The sequence below is a fragment of the Falco cherrug genome, chromosome 7 (assembly GCF_023634085.1).
Source record: "Falco cherrug isolate bFalChe1 chromosome 7, bFalChe1.pri, whole genome shotgun sequence".
Classification (NCBI taxonomy): Eukaryota; Metazoa; Chordata; class Aves; order Falconiformes; family Falconidae; genus Falco; species Falco cherrug.
Genome location: NC_073703.1, coordinates 60,292,358 through 60,312,321, shown reverse-complemented (window position 1 = coordinate 60,312,321; position 19,964 = coordinate 60,292,358). Strand labels below are relative to the sequence as shown.

Below are 19,964 nucleotides of genomic sequence, written 5' to 3'. Positions count from 1 at the left end.
TGCACACCAAAGATCAAGGAATGAAGTCAGTAACTAACATATGGGAGAATTCTGACTTGGGAAAGAAATTAAGGATTGTTAAGGGCAAACTGAAAATGAGTGCTATACATTATGCTGTGATCACCTGAGTTAATACGGTTTTTGGAGCAAAACAGGAGGAAAAAACTAGCACTACCTCTGAACATAAGTAATAGTGAGAATGGAATGCTGTGTGGAGGCGTGGTATACACATTTAAAAAAAAAATGTTGAAAAACCAGAAAGTGTATGGCAAAAGTCATTGAAACAATAATAGAAAGAATGTTAAAATTCGAAGGCATAAATAGCTTTATGTTTAATGTATCAACAGGAAAACTGATGGACATTTAACATGGAGAACACATGAAACTCCAAAGAAGAATATGTTTCTTATTAAAAAGCAGAGGAAAATTCAGGTGTGAAAGTTGAAGCCAGACAAGTTCAAATTATGAAAGATGTCTCCAGCAATAAGGGCAATTAATCATGATAATCAAACTGCTGAGGAAAAAAAGGTGGATTCTTTGCCTGTTGTTAATCCAGAAAGGAAGGTAACAGTTGGCCAAATGGAAGTTATTTGGCCCAAACACATGCGAAGATTCAGCAACTTTAAAACCTAGAAACTGTTCAGGAAAGAAAATTGTCAGAAAAGACTGCTGGAACAGAAATAAGGATTTCTGTAGTCAGTATTCATACCCTTAGGCTGTACTACATTTCACAACGCTAAAGACTGCTAAACCATCAGAAAAATAAGTATCTGACTCCTTCTGATCATGCCTTAAAGAATTATTGGTTTACTGCCATTATTGTTCTGAATACCTAACTCTATTTCAGTGCTATAACCCTTCTCCCCCCACCAAGTGAAGAGATTCATTAATAAACACATGTTGTTTTGTAAATAATGGATTTTACCATCTACTAGCATTTCTGAAATATTTTCTTTTCTATCAAAGTTGCATTTCAAATAATTTCTGAAGGGAAGAGAGATTGAAATTAAAGAAGATTTACACTGAAAAGACTTTTTAGTATTTATGGCTTATAGTTTTCTTTCTCAGTATCTTTCCATATTTCTACAGTTAGAAAATTCAGTGTGGCCATATCCAATTAAAAAATAGATTTGGATTAAGAATTTTCTTTGAACCCAGTAAATAAATTAGTCCAGTAAACTGTCCACCACTATTTTTTCCAGCACTGCAGAAAACAGGCAATGAAAATAACATCTTCAGCGTAGCCTTTAAATACTCCCTTCCTGAAGCAGAGCTGAAATAGCATGATTGATAACTCAGCCTATTCTGGGTGCCTTCATTTAGACTATATTACTCAGTGTATCATGCTGGTTTGATTCAACATATTGGTAATATAAGCTTCTGACACTAAAAATAAGTTTCAAAAAGAGGTGTTTATTACAAATTGCACAGAATAGCTCTGCTTCCAAAAGTGTACAGTCAGTCAGGAATAGTTGGTTTGTATATTACATCCCCTGCAAACACAGCCTGACAGAAGGAGAGAAGCAGACCTCTTCTTCCATTTCTTTTCACCTCTTTAAGAGTGAAGAAACAGGTCTACAAAAGGAGAGGAGAATAATTTGCATTGAACTTTACAGAACATACCCTCAACCACATTCCATAATAATAATAAAACTACAATTATACTTAATGTATATCCTATTTTCTATTCATATATATAGATATATATATAGGATGTGCTTATGGAAGGCTCCTGTTTAATTCATAACATTCCTGAACAGACTCTGAAAGTTCTGTACTTAGCAATCATAATAATTTCAAAGGCATTGCAATACATTCTGTAATTACAGCAATCTTGTATATAGAGGCAGTCTATATTACTCATGGTTTCATTCTGCTAGACCAGTTTTTCATTCGACATTGAAGCAACTGAAAATTCACTGACTCACAGAACTGTTCCATCTTTGAAGAGCTGCAGACTTGTTTATATAAATATGATTCTAGGAACAGCAAGTCTGCCTGTAGTTCCTGTAGAACTGCTCTGACATGCCATGTTGTCAAAACCACAACCATCATATATACTGTAGACTCAGTTTAACCCCTTTCAGATGAGAGATTTATACCTTCACTTCTGCACTCCCCGAAATGCACACTGGATCCTTTCCGTTGAGCTTCAGAGCAAAAGAATAACAAAGCATGACTCATAGCCTTGGAAGAAAAAACCATGACCGTGCCTTGGAGAAAAAGATATTGGGTATACCTACAAGATCTGAGCTGACACCAAGCAAGAGAACATTGGCATGGATAAACAGTAAGACTTTATATCAGTTGCCATTACCACAGCTTTTGTTTGTATAATATGTGATATGGAGCTGTCGGTGGGTAACTGTTTGCAGCAGGTATAAACAGTCCTGATGCATTTTGCATTCCAAACTCAAAAGTTTAGCATCTCATGTTGTCAGCAGTTGTTCACAGCAGAGCTGCTCACCCTCCTGAGGGAAGCGAGCTGCAGCCTTCCCCAGGCACTCCTGCCACACACCTGGGTGTGCATACCTGGGCCTTAACATGCAACTGAGTTTTTGCCAGTGATACAGTTGGCTGCACGCATATACTTCACAATCTTGTGAACTGATACATGATGTCTCAAGTGCTCTCAGGGACCATGCTGTCAGTTGCTTAACAAGTCACAAAAGCTGTGGCCCCAAGTTCAACGTCCTTTTAGGAGGGAAGGTGACACAGGGAAGCCAGTGGACAGCTGGTCACAGGTTGCTCCCCTGCTGGAAATCCTGCTACAGCATTTCCTCTAGGACACAACAACAAAGAGAGAAATTTCTCCTCTATCTCTAGACAGAACAACCAGGTTCTGTTACACTGCATTTCACAAAACCCTTCTCCAGTCCAAATTAGGAAAAATTAATTATTTGTCTACGTCATATGCCATACAAACATGGGATAGTCCATGGGCTGGGCAGCAGGTGGGCTGATAAGGGCATTGTGGGTGTTCTGTAGTCTGATATTATTATGTACAAAGCTGAAACCCCCAGCTACAATGATGCCAGTGAGGACAGCTACCTGGCAAGGAGTATGTAACCCTGCCGTTACCCCATACCTGGCTTCCCTAACTCCAGAGGTGCACTCCACACTTCCATCTGTGCAGACTCTGATAGCTGAGATTGCATGTCTACTGCAGACTCTGCTTTCAAAACCCTAAATTTGCCACATTACTTTGAAATGTCATTACAGATTTGCTAGGTTTTTCTACAGCATTAGTATCATTTTCTTTGAAGGTCCTTTATAACCACAGTTGTCAGCTGTTCAGCTATCACTTTTATTACATCATGATGTTATGGGCCATTAGCACAAGTTGTCTTTATCACCTCATTTGCACATTTTAAAGTTCATGATGTATTATACCTCTTTAGCACAATGCAACCATTTTTACTGTGTTCAACTAAGAACTGCCCTTAAGGCCAAAAACCTATTAATCACAGCTTTTTCCTCCATTGCAATGTTTTGCTTAAAATATGTCTTTATTAAATATTTCAGCATATAGTTCCTGTCTGCATATGTGGCTTGTTAGTAAAGCAATGATTAATAAAAACATACCTCCTCTAAGAAAAATATTGCAAACAGCCTTGAAAATTCACTTCTATATTTATTTAAAAAAAAAAAAAAAAAGTGTCACCAAAACTGTAAAATCCAGATGGGCAAGTAATTCCTGCTCATCTGTGTACACCTCAGGTATCTATAGATATCTATGAATTCTTCTCTGGAGTGTTATTCCTAAAAAGTTTCTCTGGAAAGGAAATCAGCGAAGCACTAATTCGAAGTTGGTACTTCCCATATTAGCATAAATCTCACTATAGATAGATTGATACTTCATGTACTAAAAACTAACCATTTTCTGTTTTCATCTGTACAAGCTCCATTCTTTAGGATATCATATGGTAGGTACCTTACCCACTGTATATAAGTTCGATTTGTAATGCAGTGTATATATATCAAGTTAATTTCGCAAAATCAATATATAAAACTAGATGCTCCCAAAATAGTAATTTGTAAACTGGCAAGCTGTAGTTCTACATAACATATCTGAAGATGAGACTGATAGAAAAGTCACTTGAATAGGATGAGCATAAGCTACTTAGTATTATATACTAACAACATGAATTAGACTGACTCTTTTCATGTATTCATCTAGATGTATGTACACTTGTATAATGCGTATATGTTCATAGGTGTGTTTGTTCTTGTGTCCAGGTCACTGTTCTCTTTGCCTCCCTTTACTCTTTCTACCCCAGTCATGACCTTTTCCAGTATTTCCACAGTCCCATACCTTGATTTACAGCAAAAGCTTGTCTTTCATCCTTCTGCTAGACTACTAATATATGTCTTTGCCTTCATAAATTTAAGGCATTTTATATAAAACTTCTATATAACTTAAATATATAAGGCATCTATATTATAACTTAATTGTTATTGTCCCTTTTCCGGTATAACAATAGCTGTATCTAATGATAAACACAATCAGGAAAAACATATAGTACAGTACAGACTTCATGTGCACAAACCATCATAGAAGTTTGGAACAAGTCACTTCTCAAATAGATTTTCATTTTATGTTGTACTTGATCCAAAGAAGGTTCTAATACTGTAGAACACAATAGAACCTAAAGAGCTGCATTATTTTTTACCTCTATAATTTTTTTCATTTTAAAACCTGATATTAACACTCAGGTTCTTCCTCTATCCCAGGAAGTATTACCAACGATGGCATTTGTTCACATTGTCGAGAACAGGCATTTGCATGAGATTTCCATACTTGTAAGAGCCAAACTACCACCCTGGTTTTGAACATCACATCCTTGTTTGCTTGCTCCTGGTTGGAACAACGATGTAGATTGAAAGATGGAACTACAGAATATTTGAAATAATGTAAGTAATTTCAGCCGGGTGTTTGAGCATATCACTGTTCCCTGTCTTCCAAAAAAGACAAACAGAGATCTGAAGACTGAACTTCATTATCTTCAAAATCCATTCGCTAATTTTGACCTGCACTCAAATTTTATTTGTAGAGTTTATGAGATTAAGGTTAAAAAAAATTTATTTTTAAAAGTGTAGGTGACATTTATATGCCAAAGTATTTTTATGTATTAGACCACAGTTCACCAAATGAGATTTCCCTTAACCAAACATTACAGTTCCAGAGCAAACATTGCTATATGAATTATTAGCCACAACACGTGAAGCAGAAAAAAAGATGACAAAGGTCTACTTTTGTTCAGTTTTGCAAACCAACCATTTCTAGCTATTAAAAAAATCCAATGAATCAATGTACTCTTATATGATAACATGAACTAGAGAAAACAGAAATTCAGTTTGCATGCGTACTACAATCTGAGTAAAACAAGCAAGGGCAATAATGAGAAATAATTTAACTTTCATTCAAAAGTTCACTGGCATACTGCACAGAAAGAAAGAATTGCAAAAAAATTTGAAAGTCAATACATTACTTTAGAAGTTACTTTTAGATATTAGACATTGTATTAGAAAGTCAGAGGTCAGACTAAATTCATATTGACAGGTGAGTTCTGTCAGCTGCCAGCTCCATCACTCACATGTTATTTTGCGGTTTATCTCATCACCCATATCATCTCAAAGAGTTAAAGTTTATGTTGCAGTATAAAGTAGATTCATGAGCAAGGGGACAAGAGGGGCAGGACATGCGGTATTTTATTTATGTTTTTTAAAATCAGACTAAGGTTTGTGTCCTTACCTGCAAGCCTCTGTTTATGTAGTTATTTCAGGAACTCCTGTTGTGACAAAATCATATCTAAATGTCTTTATATATATATTTTTTTTTTCTGTTTTGTATTTTAACCTCCTGCTGTTTTGACAGTTTCTTTTCAACTTTTTAGTTTCATGCTACCTATGTTCTACACTACTTGGGATCAACATCCCAGTTCATATTTAAATGCTCATTCAAGAATGCCATTGGATGTGAAGTGCAGAAGGAAAACCAAAATAGAGCAGTACCAAAAAGTTTAGAGACATTAATACATTCTAAGCTCTCATACAGCAAATAATACAGACAGCATCTGGGGCACTGTTGAAATCACAACAGCCTTCCTGACCTGAAGCACTGCTTTCTTTGGCCTGTTCTCTGACCCTGTAAAAGGGTCCATTTTTGAAATCTTTATTCAGTCAGGATTTCTTGCTTAACTACTCATTAATCCTGCATAAGTACCATAACTATACATATCTTCCTGGGGACTTATTGTTAACAAGAGGGATATACACCAGTATAGACTGTCTGCTAATATTTACTCCTTTTTTATTCTTTCTTAAACACCAGTAAAATGCAATAGCTGAAAGGCTAAACAGAAGCAAGTAGTGTACCATGCAGATGTTTTTCAGTAGCAGAAAAAGATCTTTCTTTCTGAATAGAATCATAATGGTCCCATAAATAAAAACAGGAAAGAAAAAAAAAACAAACCCACAACCACTCGATTTTAAAATCGAGTGATGTTTCTAGGAGGCTTAAGGCAAAATAATATAGCTCTTTTATATCAAAAAATAAGAAACTGCGACAATAGCCTGGCTTGCTACCTCTCCAGATTGCCCTGCAGCCTCAGCTGTAACCTGCAGCAGTAACACTCTGATATAAACTAAACTGCTGTCCTTTGATAGTAAGTATATACAAGATACTCTGCATGGGCTAGAGCACCATGGAAGCAAAGGTGACACTCACTTTTTGCAGAAAATCTGTAAAGGAAATAGTAATAGCAGGCAACCTGGAAACCGGGCCAGACATTGTTCAGAAAGCTCCCTTCTGATAAGGATAAAAACCCAGCTGTCAGCTGTCTCAATCTGCAGATAAAGAACCCTAGGAGCTGATGTTGGGGAGAGATTAGGATTTCACAGGGAGAAGGAAAAGAGATCACAATCGCATAGAAAAGTAGCTTTAACTGCTCTACCTTGACCCTCACTAACTCAGGGACACACTGCCTGCAGGCAGGAGTCTGCAGGGAGCAGGGAGGAAACGGCTGGAAGTTCTTTCCTGCAAGTACAAGTCCCAGAAGTAATAATATGTGATGTTGGTCCTCAGTCTTGTAACCCAGCTGCGAAGACCAGGTAAGAATTTTTGTGTTCCTCATATTTCCGTGTTTATGAATGCTGTCTTAAAAAGAAAATATATATATATATATATAAATAAATATACTTTTTAAAAAATAATAATTATTTTTTTAATTAATGGAAGAAACAGAAATACAGGCTGAGCAAGAGGCCACAGCGTGTCAGAATGGAGCATTCGCTGCAGTGCACCTTGTTACTGCATAAAAGAATTATACAAGTGATAAAAGCGACAGGGTATATCACAAAGAAAGGAAAAGGAGAAAAGAGCCATCTATGCAAATATTTTCCGTTCATTAACTTAATGTTTGATCACATAAAGCACATTAAAAGATGCCAAGTTGTTTCTTTCCAAGTAAAAATACACAGACAAATCTGTTTGTTTAGATTAACAGAAGATTGACTAACGTAGTTTTGACAAAACTTCTCATATGTACATTCAAATGCATGCAAAACCAGCATCACGCTGGTCTGTTTGCTGTAAATCTTTAAGGAGAAAACGTATGACTTTGCATAACTGGTAAATTTTGTGCACAGCATGCCTTCAAAAATGCATGATCTCTTAAAAGTCTCAGCTGTCTTCCTTTGAAATGCACTCCTATCGAATGAAAGATGATGATATGACACCATAACACATGGTAAACACACCAAAGAAAGTAAAAACAACCCCCCAAACGGGCAGTGTTTGGCTTCACGCGGACATGAATAAGGCATGCTTTCATGCAGTTGCCCCTTATCTTCATAATTTATGTTCAAGTAGTTTACAGCAATTAAGAGTCAAGCGAAACCAAAAACAAGAAACGTGCCTGTGTGCAGCTTAAATTCAAAGCAATAATGAGGATGGCTCTTTCTATGAGCATCATAATGAGCAGTAATCAAATAATCAAGACCGACTAATTGACAGTTTTGGTGTCTTTGGTGAAAGACTTCTGTAACGCATACTGGAACTAGAACACTACATTGTAATGTTAATTAGGTAAATAACAGTTGTTCGGCAAAGTTCTCCGGTAGGCTTTAATGAAACAAAGAAGGGAACAGATCGCTATGGCTTCTCTTAGGCACAGCATCATTCTAAAAAATGGGACCACTTCTGTAAGTATGATTAACCAAATTAACTACCATTTGTTTTGGACAAGATCAGGGGCAAGGAAACTAAAGTGCTACAGGTTTTTTTTTAATTTTATAGATATATTCATATTCCAGTTTTAAGCTCTATATTACAAATCCAGATTACTAAAGGTTTTAAGTCTTCTCCCTTTCTCATCCCTTCCATGCCTTGCCTTAGAGCTTTTTCCAAAATGCCTGTACCTCTACAAGATCTATAAGCTCTGATGACATGATGTGACATGAGTATTGTTTTTTAAATAACTAAGCATCGTGGGGGGAAGAAGTGGAAATTCATTTACCCTGGTTAAAAAAAATGTTACTAGAAAATTATCTTTGTTGTTTCTGTGGCTGTTACTTTAACATCAGATTCAGAGAAGGTAAAACATATCAAGTACGATAAATCAACAGTTACTGACTGCTGTTCACGGTTTTGGAAAAATTCTAGAACAAAAGTAGATTTCTACTCATGTACTGTACACAAGTTACTGTAAGCCCTAGAAAGAAATACAAAGAGATTGTGATGTTAATGGGAAGTAAAGAAAAAGGTCCAACAAAGTCAACTCAAACTCCTGGGGCTTCCTCACGTAAGAGTAGTTGCTCTCCTGGCAGCAAACCCAGCAACATCCATTATGTAATCGATTTTATTGCAACAATGATGTTGTGCTCAGGCTACACAGGAGTGCACAGAATATCTCCATGTGTCATGCTTAACTAATATAATGGATCCGAATTTTGGAAATTTGTTGGACGCAGATTAAATACAGCATGTAAAACTCATTTTGGCTGTACTTTATATTTAGAGTGCTTTGGGGGAAATTAAGCAACCTATAGTCAAAAAAGGGTTTTTACTTTCTAATTGACAAGTAATTTTGAACCTGTTAAATACCTGAAAAGGAAAGAAATTTTTGGAGAAGTGAATGTTCTGTCAAGATGTATGCGGTCTGAAACTAGATCACTGTTTTGTGATACAGGAAATCTTGCACTTTTTGAGAACTTGTAGATCACTTTCAACTGCAAAGAGATCATAAAAAACAGAGGAAAACTATTTCCTGTGCTCATTTTCATGCTGAGTATAAGAATCACCCCTGGAAATTTCAAGGAGCAATGCATGGTAAACTGCAACCACATGAAGAATGTTTTTTCAAGGCCATATAGCCTAACCAGCTGTGGAAGCAAAAAAGCGTGTGAGACGTGAGGATAAGCCTGCTGCCAATAGTAAGTTCTTATTTTACAGTATGCTTTTTAAGTATCATTTTCAAGTATTTTAAAGATACTAAAGTATCTTAAGATATACTCATTTTTAAAGAAATTCTTACGGTTTGTTTCCTCATTTTTTTAATTAATACTATCAAATCTGTATTTTCTCTCATATATTTTAAAAATGTTATCTCCCTCTCACAAAAGAAATCCAAAGAAAATTTAGCCTTAGATGTTTATCCATCTGGAAAAACTTCATTTCCAATGGTAAACATTTATCAAGGTCTTACACACCACTTTACATGGATAGAAAAAAAAAATGCCTGCATATATATAAAAATGTATTTATATCTTTATGTGACCATGCAGGCACAAGTAAATAGGTCTCCTACAGGACAATATCTTAATTTGTGCAGTAGATAGTGTTTTTGCTTGAATGGGTACAATTTACATAGCTGCAATACTTTCTACAACCTAAGTGTTTCACTGTGACCTGCTTATTCCTACTCTTCACAATCACAAAATAGCCACTGGATGAAGGAGAGTGAAACTGTCTTTGTATCAAATTTTGAAAATGTACAAGCTAAAAGGTGGGGGGCAGGAGAGACTTGGGAGTGAGAGAAAAGGAATAATCTCAAAACAAACAGTATAAGCCCCTTGAGGCTGATCCTCAGACCCAATTAGGTTAATAAAGTTACACTGATCTGCTCCACTTGCAGAACTGGTTCAAGTCTGTGTGTTCAACAATGCAAGAGAAACATATTGAACCTTGTTCCTAGCTGAGCCTTGATTCTAATTGTACCTTATTTCTAGTTAAATATACAGTGAAGAACATGCATCACCCCTCCTGTCAGTAGAATGCTTCTGGATACTTCTCCCAGTATGGTGGAGAATTACCCAGATCTCATTTCTTAGTCTTAGTGGTGGTGATCTTTTAAGTCTTCCAATCCCACAATAATATTCACATATACTTGCTCCTCCATTCTGTCTCACAGCTCTAGCTGCAAATCCAAGCCTGCACACACAATCATCTTCAGTGGTTTCTCAGCACTTAGTTCTTTTGATGAGTCAGAGATCATTGTGCTGGGTGGTATCCTGCTTCCAGGTTGAACATTATGAAATTACAGCATATTTCAAGCATAGAAAAGGCATCCTGGGATTGCCATCATTATAAATGTAGCTATCAAGCATGACTAGAAATACATGTACACTGTCAGCATCTTCACCACTTTGGTTTCTAGACTAGTACAAGTTGTACGTACATATAACAGTAACTAAAGTGCTAGTGGCTGGTCTATACCAATGTTCTTATAAATGCTGTTCTGAGCAGAGCTGCATTGGTGAGGGAAATAGGAAAAGTGAAATAAATTCAGCTTGGGATAAAGAATACGTCTAGTACCCCTAAAATAATTTTTCACTCTCAGTTTATCATGCGTTTTACAAGTTTTCTCTCTAACTTCTCTGCCAGGCAACTCTCAGGTCCAAGCCCTAGGAAACTTCAACCAACAGGTAAGTCAGAGAGAGATTTGACCTCACTTTACTTCAGTGCAGGTTAATGATTCAGCTCTGAGGATGTAAGCGTAGGAGTTGACAGCCCTGTAGTGCATGCACTGACGCTTCCCTCCAGCTCAGCTACATTATCCCATTTCCTCTTTCTCCCCTTCTTTATTAGAAACACCTTACACTGGCTTGATTTTTACATCCTGGGCTATTCAGCTGTATTTCTACAGATCCAGCAATTCAACAGAAAGGCTTAACCTACTAAGCCTTACTACTGACATGCTGCCTGCTACCTGCACCACTCAAAAAAAAAAAGGGGGGGGTACATGAAGGTTCTGGAGCATCTGGTACATTAATATCAGCAGGACTCCTGACTTTGGAGAGGCATCAGGATGCAGCAGTTCCACCACAAAAATTTCAAGAAACAGCAGGTAGTTATCGGAGGATGCCCCAAGAAAAAAAACCAAAACACCACCACCCCAAAGTTTTTGAGAACATACATGGAAAAGCTATGGTGCATAAATTCAAAGAAATATGACATGGATTTACTAAGAGGAGTTTCACCCTTTCCCTTTCTCACTGGCTACATTTAGGTGAGAAAGGAGAGGCAGTGGAGAAATAGCAGCTCCAAGAACAAGTGAAGGCAAAGATGTGGGGCTGGCACCCACACCTACTCTCCTGACAGATTCATGGCTCAGAATTTTTGAAGGATTAAATGACAGGAAGAAAAATCAGAAAGTGTTAGTTACTGCAGCAAGGGAAGAAACAGATAGGTACATTAGGAGTTAAATCATAACATAAACCAAATCCTGTACCTGTTATAATCTCATTTTGCTGTTGAAATTAAAACCTGAAGAACTATGGTTTTCAGCTCTTGCCTCCCAGACATTCAAGACAGAATTGAAGCTGGGAGAAAAACTAAGCATAGAAAGAGCAGACAATTCTGTTTGGCAGCACCATGTGCAACAACTAGCACAAACAGAGCAGAATGTATAAAACACATGTTTATGTATGTTTTCATCATGTGCACTTGCTGACATCAACACCAGCACTAAGGAATTTTAAGAAAAAAACAATGTATTAAGGCCCGATCATCTACGTCACTATTCAGATCAGGAATTTTTCAAATCTTCTCAGGATTGCAGGTCTGAAAAACTACCAAGTGTTGATAGGACATGACAGAACGATTCATCTGTGGTTCCATCTATGCTTTCATTACTCACAAGACTTCTTAGAGCTTAGTCTTTGTATATATCATCAGAAAATACAGAACGCTTCAAAAGAAATGCCTGGAAAGCCTCTTTCCTCTTCCAGTCTGGACCTTGCAGAATGTGACACTTCAGTCACGTTCTAGTGCAATTGGTGTCTCAGGTACTGCTAAGATCATTTATAGCTACCACAAGGTCCCTGCCCTGCTGCCAGATTAGCTGTTCCTCATTTCTGTTTATCACTTCTTATCCTGTTCTGTGGTTAAACTGGTTACAGCAGCTTCTGAGCAAAGAATCTGAGCCTATACCTCAAGTAAATAAAGAGCTAGCATTTCCTTTTTGCTGGGACTCAGTAACGTCAGGGGGAAAAAATTCTCCTCCACCTCCAGACACAATAATAAAGTACTGCTTTTCACAAAACTCTGCCCCAGTCCAAACAAGGCATGTCCACAGGAGCGTGTGTCAGCAAAAGGAACAAGAATCCTTTAAGAAACGAGAAATGGCTGGAGGCAAGCTGCTGCAGGAGCTACAAAGAGAACTGCCAACAAGTCAAACCAGCTTCTAGAGTAGCACAACAGCCAGGGCTGGTCTGCCGCTGAGCGGGTGCTGGTGGAGGTTATAGCAAACTACATTCCCCATTATCTCAGTAAGGAGAGGGGGAGGAGGAAAGGCAGTGCTGATAACAGCTGAGGAAACAGCAAGCCAGGGAAACGCTAAGGCAGCTGCTTGGCAGCAAACAGGCAGCAGCAGAAAGTACTCATCACGACGAAATAGAATTGCATGTACACAGAGTTATTCTATTGTATTGCACTTCCAATTCACTTTCTCCCTTAATCAGAATTAATTTTTAAGGTCCTAAGAGAAATCCACCTTCCACACGGCTGCTCTTGCAGTAATAAGGATTAAATCAATCCTTTCTTCCTTCAGCACCCCACGGGGAGCAAACATATGGCTTCTGAGAGAGTTTGACCCATTTCCCATCTGCCAGTGACCAAAGTGGAGGTGGTGAAGTGAAGCATTGTCACCCTTCTACGAGAAGATGGAAAGAAACCTTCTAAAATTGGGATGAAATGAGTCATCAAGCAAAGATTTTTAAATGAAGGAAAGCTTTTTAGCATGCCAGAACTCATTATGTAACATGTACGTGTATGCATATGTATGTGTACATGCATACATTAGGGTTCCAGACAAATCTTCTATCAGTCATGCTATGATAATGCGAACTCTTCCACAGTGAATTTTCAACTGAAATTATTAGTCAGTTTTCAGGATTCCCTTTTGTCATTACTTTAGCTGTTTGTAGACACCAGGTAAAGCTACATGTGAGATGGACACTGTTGATCATCCCTACCGCAGAGCAGGATGCAGTGAAGGGCTTCTCAAGTTTGTGAATCCGATTTCTCCAAAAGTAGCCACGTTCCATTAGTAAGCCCAGCTGACAGATAAATTTATTGCCTCAGGTAAAGTACTCCACTAATGGAGCCTTACTGCTTTAGTGGCCTGAGCTCTCTGTATCAATGCATTATATGATGCAAAGCTATTGAGCTCATTTACTGTTATCTCAGGGTTTCTGTAGTGCATTTTATTATAGAATTGCCAGTGCTAGACTTGTCCTGGCACTCTTGCAAAGAGACTTAATATATGCATTCCTGTTTTTAGGCACTGTGGGGCATTATTGTAACCACTTTTTCATACCCTGATAGTCACTGATGTGCATCTTTTATAAATGTGCTAAAACACCAGCATATTTTTAGTCCAATATAGATCTTCCAAGCTCTAACCAGCCAAAGCTTGTATATGGGCCTATTCAGAGTTGCCAGCATCTCTGTTCTGCAGGAATCAAGCTCAACATCTGTACAATTGAGGAACAAACTATTAAAGGACCTTTCCTGCTCATGCAATCTCCAGCTTTCCTAAAGGTTTTCACCCTTTATAAAATCTTCATAAAAAGCAATGCACCTAAATTTGCATAGTTCCATTAACAGTCATAAGAGTTATCAGGTGCTAGATGACTTACTGATTTAGACTGCTAGCTCAATTGTCAATGCTTTTCATTCTAGACTGTAATTTATTTTGTTCCAGTCTTCATTCATTCATTGAGCAACACCCATCACTTCTTACATTATGGAATTAAACCAAGGGCACTTTTAAATGAAAGTCAATGGCTGTGAAAATGAAAATAAAGCATTTAGCTTTATGTTAACTTCCAATCATTCAAAAGTTTTGTCTGCTACTCAGATTTTAGTGAAATTGAAGTTCAGTGAACACCAGTATCTCACCTAAGCCTCAAGTGCATAAAATGAGAAACACACCTTCTTAATGCTCAGTAGCCAGCACAATGTTTCCTAAGGTAACTAGTTTCATAGATTTCAGAAAGTTATGATGTAGTGAATCTAACAGAAGCAATAGGTATCAGCAGGCACCAAGACTGTAATGGTGCTTTCTGTTATTTAATTTTCCATTTGGGTCAGGTCAGAAACACCACAAGAATGTGTTCCCATAGTACTTCAGAACTTCCAAGAGCAGAAAGAAGTAAACAGAGAGCATAGCAGGACAAAAATTCACATCAAAAATTGTTTTGAGGCCCAAACAAGCATTTAGACTAATCCACATATTAGCCACAGGAATGCTTCTTTTCCCTTTTGGGAAGACTGAATAGCTTGAGAAGACCAAATAGCTTGAAAAGGCCAATACCTTTCGCTATACATTAAAGCTGCAGACTTCAGAGCTATCTATTCTTAGCTGAACTTCAATTTTTCTTTTTCTCTTTGCTTTTAATTCTGTTACTACATATAATACATTTTTTTCTTTAGGAAACTGACAATGACAGAGACTGAAATGGGTACCAGCTTTACTACTACCTTTATTTTTACTATTACTACTTCATTTAGTTTTATATCTGAAAATGTTTTATTCTGTAAACTTTATACTGCTAGAACCAGAGACGATTCTGAACTAATGTGATTAGGAGATTTTTTTTTCTGAAATATTAGAAAACGTGTGTGAAAGGGATTGTAAATACATGGTCAATGTTACACAGTTTCTGCTACATTTAGGTTATTACTGTCTCATCAACCATTAACATCTGACTTGCCACAATTTTTTATTTTTTCGGCGCTGATCAGAAATTTCTGTCATGGAAGTCAGAAAATATCACTTGAATTGCAAATTCTTCTCCCTCATTCTTTAAAAATCTTTGTAAATTTTTAACTGTAAGTCAGTGTATTGGGAAACAAGACTGTTCAAAAAACAGCTCCAAAATATTATATTAGCTTTGTACCTACATTTTTCAGAATCAAGTAGATAAAGTTTCAGAACCATTCAAAATATCTTTTAGAATCCGTTTCTAAAAGGTTTTAAAATTTTGAAACAAGGAAAAGCTTTACAACAAAATAAATTATTCTTTTTTTCATTTTACTACTACTTTGATCAACAATTTTTATGATGCTTTACAATGCAATCATTCTTAGGGATTTCATATATATGTGTGAAGGTAAATATCTTTTCAAAAGCTTTAAGAGTAAACTCACCAAGACAGGAAATTCAACGGAAATACCTGTTTGCACCAATTTCATGAAAAATAAAGAAAGAATCATGAACGACTTCCATCTCTTACTTCCAAAAAAAAATATGAAATCCTATAAAATGCACTAAGATAATTTAGTTATGGTACATACATTTTAATGAACAAGCTGCAATAATCTCATCATAGAAAACTTTAAATTCTAGGAACGAAACTGGCTTTTTCAGCCTCGTTCCAAGCAATTTTTCTTACCTTGGGAGGCATAAGGCACTCTAAATTCTGGCCCACATAAATGCATTAAAAAAAATTTCCTGGGTCTTAACTGGAATCTTTGAATAGTTCTGCGAGTGACCTATAGTACTAGGTCAGTACATGTTCTCTTAGATACTTTTGAAACCATGAGTGGTCTTCAAACTGCTGAAGAAAACATGTTCTTCCCCAGAGAAAATAAAATCGCTTGCCTAATTAAGCATGTCTACAATATTTGCTGAAAAATGTATGCCTAACCTATATGCTCCAGACATAAAAACAACATATGAAATTGTGGCTATGGTTTAGTTTCACACACAGAAAATGTCATTTATGCCAGAATTTTAATTAAAGTCCTCAGCTGCTGTTTTAAGGATGTAGTTTTAGTATGCTTGGATTTATTAAGCAGATCATAATTTGGTATCATGTTCTAATAGTCTAGGGAAACAAATTCTTAATAATGGATGCAAAGTCAGCATTGATTAAATTGAGCTCCATGCCAGAAGGATGTAGCTATTATTTTCAGAAAGTAATACAGCTATTTGTATTGTTTGTTCTTTTGCAGAGGCAAGTAGTCTACTTTTTACATTTAACATTTCAGATATTGCAAAGTCGGTAAAAATACTTCCCCCCACCCCTGCCAGTTTTTCATTTTAAATCACAGCACATATCATTAAAAAAGATTTTTCTATGTGGACTGATGATGAAGTTAATATAGAATAAATCTGTTTCACGATATAGACAGATACACTGATAATTAATTTTAAGATATAAAGGTTCCACAGAAACATGGATTTTAATTATATTCTCACCTGTTTACTTAAATTTTCATTCATCTATGACAAAGCACTGACATATAGACAGAATTAATGGTGGAGAAGACAGATACAATAACGGCTTCATCAGTTAATTGACTGAGCACTCTAACATTTAGTGGAAGATCCATCGCTGTTAAAAGGATCACATAACATTTCTGACTGCAAAACACCTGTCTAAACAAAAAGGACATCTATAAATGAAATAAGAATAGAGTACTAGGCACCAAATGCAACCAAACTATTTGAGCATGTGAGCCCAATCATTTTAACCATTCCACATCTACCTTTATATTTTAATATAATGTTAATTTTTAAATTAATTTTAATATAGTAAAATTAATATAAATCTGGGTAATGCTAGACACAAGCATCTTTGGGGAGAGGAGTGGCTGGAGAGCAGCTCTGAAGGAAAGGATCTGGGGGTGCTGGTTCGTAGCAGGCTCAACCCGAGCCAGCAGTGTCCCCTGACAGCCAAGAGGGCAAACCACATCCCAGGGTGTATCAATCACAGCCTAATCAGCCAGTTAAAAGAGGTGATTATCCCACTGCATTTAGCATTGGTGTTGCCTCACCTTGAGGTATGCAGTTCTGGGCCCCAGAATTTAAAGAGGATGTTAATGCACCCAGAGGAGGGCAACAAAGCTGGCGAAAGGGCTGGAAGGATGTACTGAGGAGCAGCTAAGGGCTTTGGGTTTGTCTAGTTTGGAGAAAAGGAGGCTGAGGGTGACCTCATTGCTCTCTGCAGCTTTCTGAGGAGGGGAAATAGGGAGGGGGGCACCAATCTCTTCTCCCTTGATATTCAGTGATAAGACACATGGGAATGGTTCCAAGCTGCAGCAGTGGAGGCTTAGACTGGACATTAGGAAGAATTTCTTTACTGAGAGGGTAAAACACTTTAATAGTCTTCCTAGACAGGTGGTCAATGCCCCTCACCTGTCAGTGTTTAAGAGGCATTTGGGCAATGCCCTTAAAACATACTCTAACTTCGGGACTTCCTGAAGTGCTCTGGCAATTGGACTAGATGATCATTGTAGGTTCCTTCCAACGGAACTATCCTATTCTATATCAAATATCAACAAGAAAAAAGGTTGATAAATTATCTTTTATTATTTTTCATATTTCAGAGAACAGAATTTTTTGGATCTCTGCAAGTCAATAATGTCTTCTTTTTAGATGAGAATTATTCAAATCTTAAAGACTACTGCTGGTATTTCAGAAAGTGCACTCCCTATTTAGCAGCTCTCTAAATCACATCATTTCCTTCTTTTCACCCAGAAAATAGGTTTAATTTGTGGTTTCAATATGGTTCTCTGCTAACCTCTGTAACACAGATGGAGACAATATCTTTCTGGGTGGCAATGATACACAGATCAAGCTATTCCTAATTACAGATGGCTCCCTCAATTTATGTTGTCAATGGCTGGCTTCAAAGGTTCCCCCAAAATCATCAAGAGCAGTGGTGGAACTCATATTGCCTTTTTTGACATACAGCTGTGTATTAAGGACTTATTAATTGCAAGCTTATTGCCAAAGGGTAAGTATAGAGCCTAAAAAGCTTTGTAATGGGATATGCAGCATTTCACTGTTAAGCCATTCATCCACATCTGGTCTAGCTTAGCAGTGACCTAAAATCATTAACGTATGAAGGCTCCTTCCTAAGTTATGCAAAATGAACCTCCTTAGTCTAGTTTTTAAACTGAGGAAATATCCACATCACAAAAGACCCATTAAAACATCCTGCAGAGTCTCCAAGGATTTAAAAAATGAGCTCGCTTAGCCAAAGTTAAATTTATTATTATGTTCTTATATTGCTGCTGATTCATTTTCTGCATGCTGTAACCATACTGGGTAATGCCATTACATATATTTTGTTGCATATTGTGCTTTAAACTTCTAGTTGTATTGGGAATAAGTCTAAGAAATAGTGCATCATACCCATTAGATGGCCACAGAGGGGTTTGCAATGTTCACGTCATTTTGACAGGAGCTGAATAGGACTAAGGGCCTGTGGAGTCTTTAAGCAGCAGTTAACTTCTGGCCCACTTGTATCAGCTGTTACCTCATTCTCCCTCAGCTTGTTACAGCCCACAGCAAACCCATTCAGCCTGGAGCAATCCAATTCCTCCCCTCTTTGCTTGAGGTAGCTCTTATGAAACTCTTCCCATTCTGTGCCCCTTCACTAATGCTTTCTCCAGACTCCAACCAGCTGGGCTGCTCCTGGCTGCCTCTCTGCATCTCCTTGTGCACCGGGGTACCCTGATACGACAAGCACACCCTGGGCACGTGATTTTCTTCCTCTCAAATCCCTTCCTTATCTGCCCAAGCATCCTAAAAGGATGTTGACTCTCTCATTTAGCACTCCCCACATATGTCTAGCAGCAAGAATCACTTCTTAAAAAAAAAAATCTATCTGTCAATAAGTGGTGGTAGGAGTACCTAATAGGGCTGTTACAGGTCATGTAGGAGCTCATGTCACAAATCTTTAATATCCTCTCACATGCCTGCCACGTTCCTTTGCAGGCCTGCTCTCAGACTCACACACTAACACAGTATGTGTTCTGGGGTGGGGAGCAGATACTCAGGACTTCCGTGTGCATCTGTGTGGGACTTCACATGCTAAGACCCTCTTTCTGACATTAGCAACAACAATAACCACAGAAATATAACCCATACCAGAACAGATCACACTACTCTCTTCGGCTTATTTGGTTTTAGGCTCTGCAAAAACAACTTGTACCTACTGTGGATTTCTTCAAAAACAGGTTGAATTACATCAGCAGATGGAGTTGTGGATCTTGACCCTAATGTTCTTACTGCCTGTCTACTTTGTCACTATTATCCCTGCTTTGTCATTAAATAGGACTTCATTTCCTGCAGCTATCATAAATAATTCCTGTAAATTCATGTTTCAAGTTGGCTGTTATGCTGTAGTTCAAAGAAAGCACTACACGAAACTGTTCCCTGCACAACTAAGAATCTTCTGTTCTCAGATTCAGTACTGGGGATTCTTCATTTTCAAATAAGAGCAAAATACACCCAAAACTTTAAGATGATAATATCAAGCAGTCTAGCCTTCTGCACATAAAAATCAATGAATTTTTAAATCTTATTTTCAGGCCATGGATATCTTTCCTGGCCTTTTCAAAAATAAAGCCACACATCTTTAAAGTTCTTGATGCATTCCCGAAAATTTTGCCTTCTTTACCCTTTAAAAGCTATATATATCAAAGGATAGCAAGGACAAAGCAC

The 19,964-nt window shown here is 37.4% G+C and overlaps 1 protein-coding gene and 1 long non-coding RNA gene across 5 annotated transcripts in view; one reads left to right on the top strand and one right to left on the bottom strand.

The window, feature by feature from the left end:
* The window catches only part of AKAP6 (A-kinase anchoring protein 6), a 287,337-nt gene that overhangs the window by 254,773 nt on the left and 12,600 nt on the right, over nt 1-19,964 (bottom strand). The window lies entirely within an intron of this gene.
* Nucleotides 6,701-19,964, top strand: part of LOC114017257 (uncharacterized) — a 58,622-nt gene continuing 45,358 nt past the window's right edge. For all 3 annotated transcript variants that reach the window (XR_003562195.2, XR_003562196.2, XR_003562194.2), the window contains exons 1-3: nt 6,701-7,113; nt 9,192-9,435; nt 10,886-10,926. This is a non-coding gene — a long non-coding RNA (uncharacterized LOC114017257). The remainder of the gene's footprint in view (nt 7,114-9,191; nt 9,436-10,885; nt 10,927-19,964) is intronic.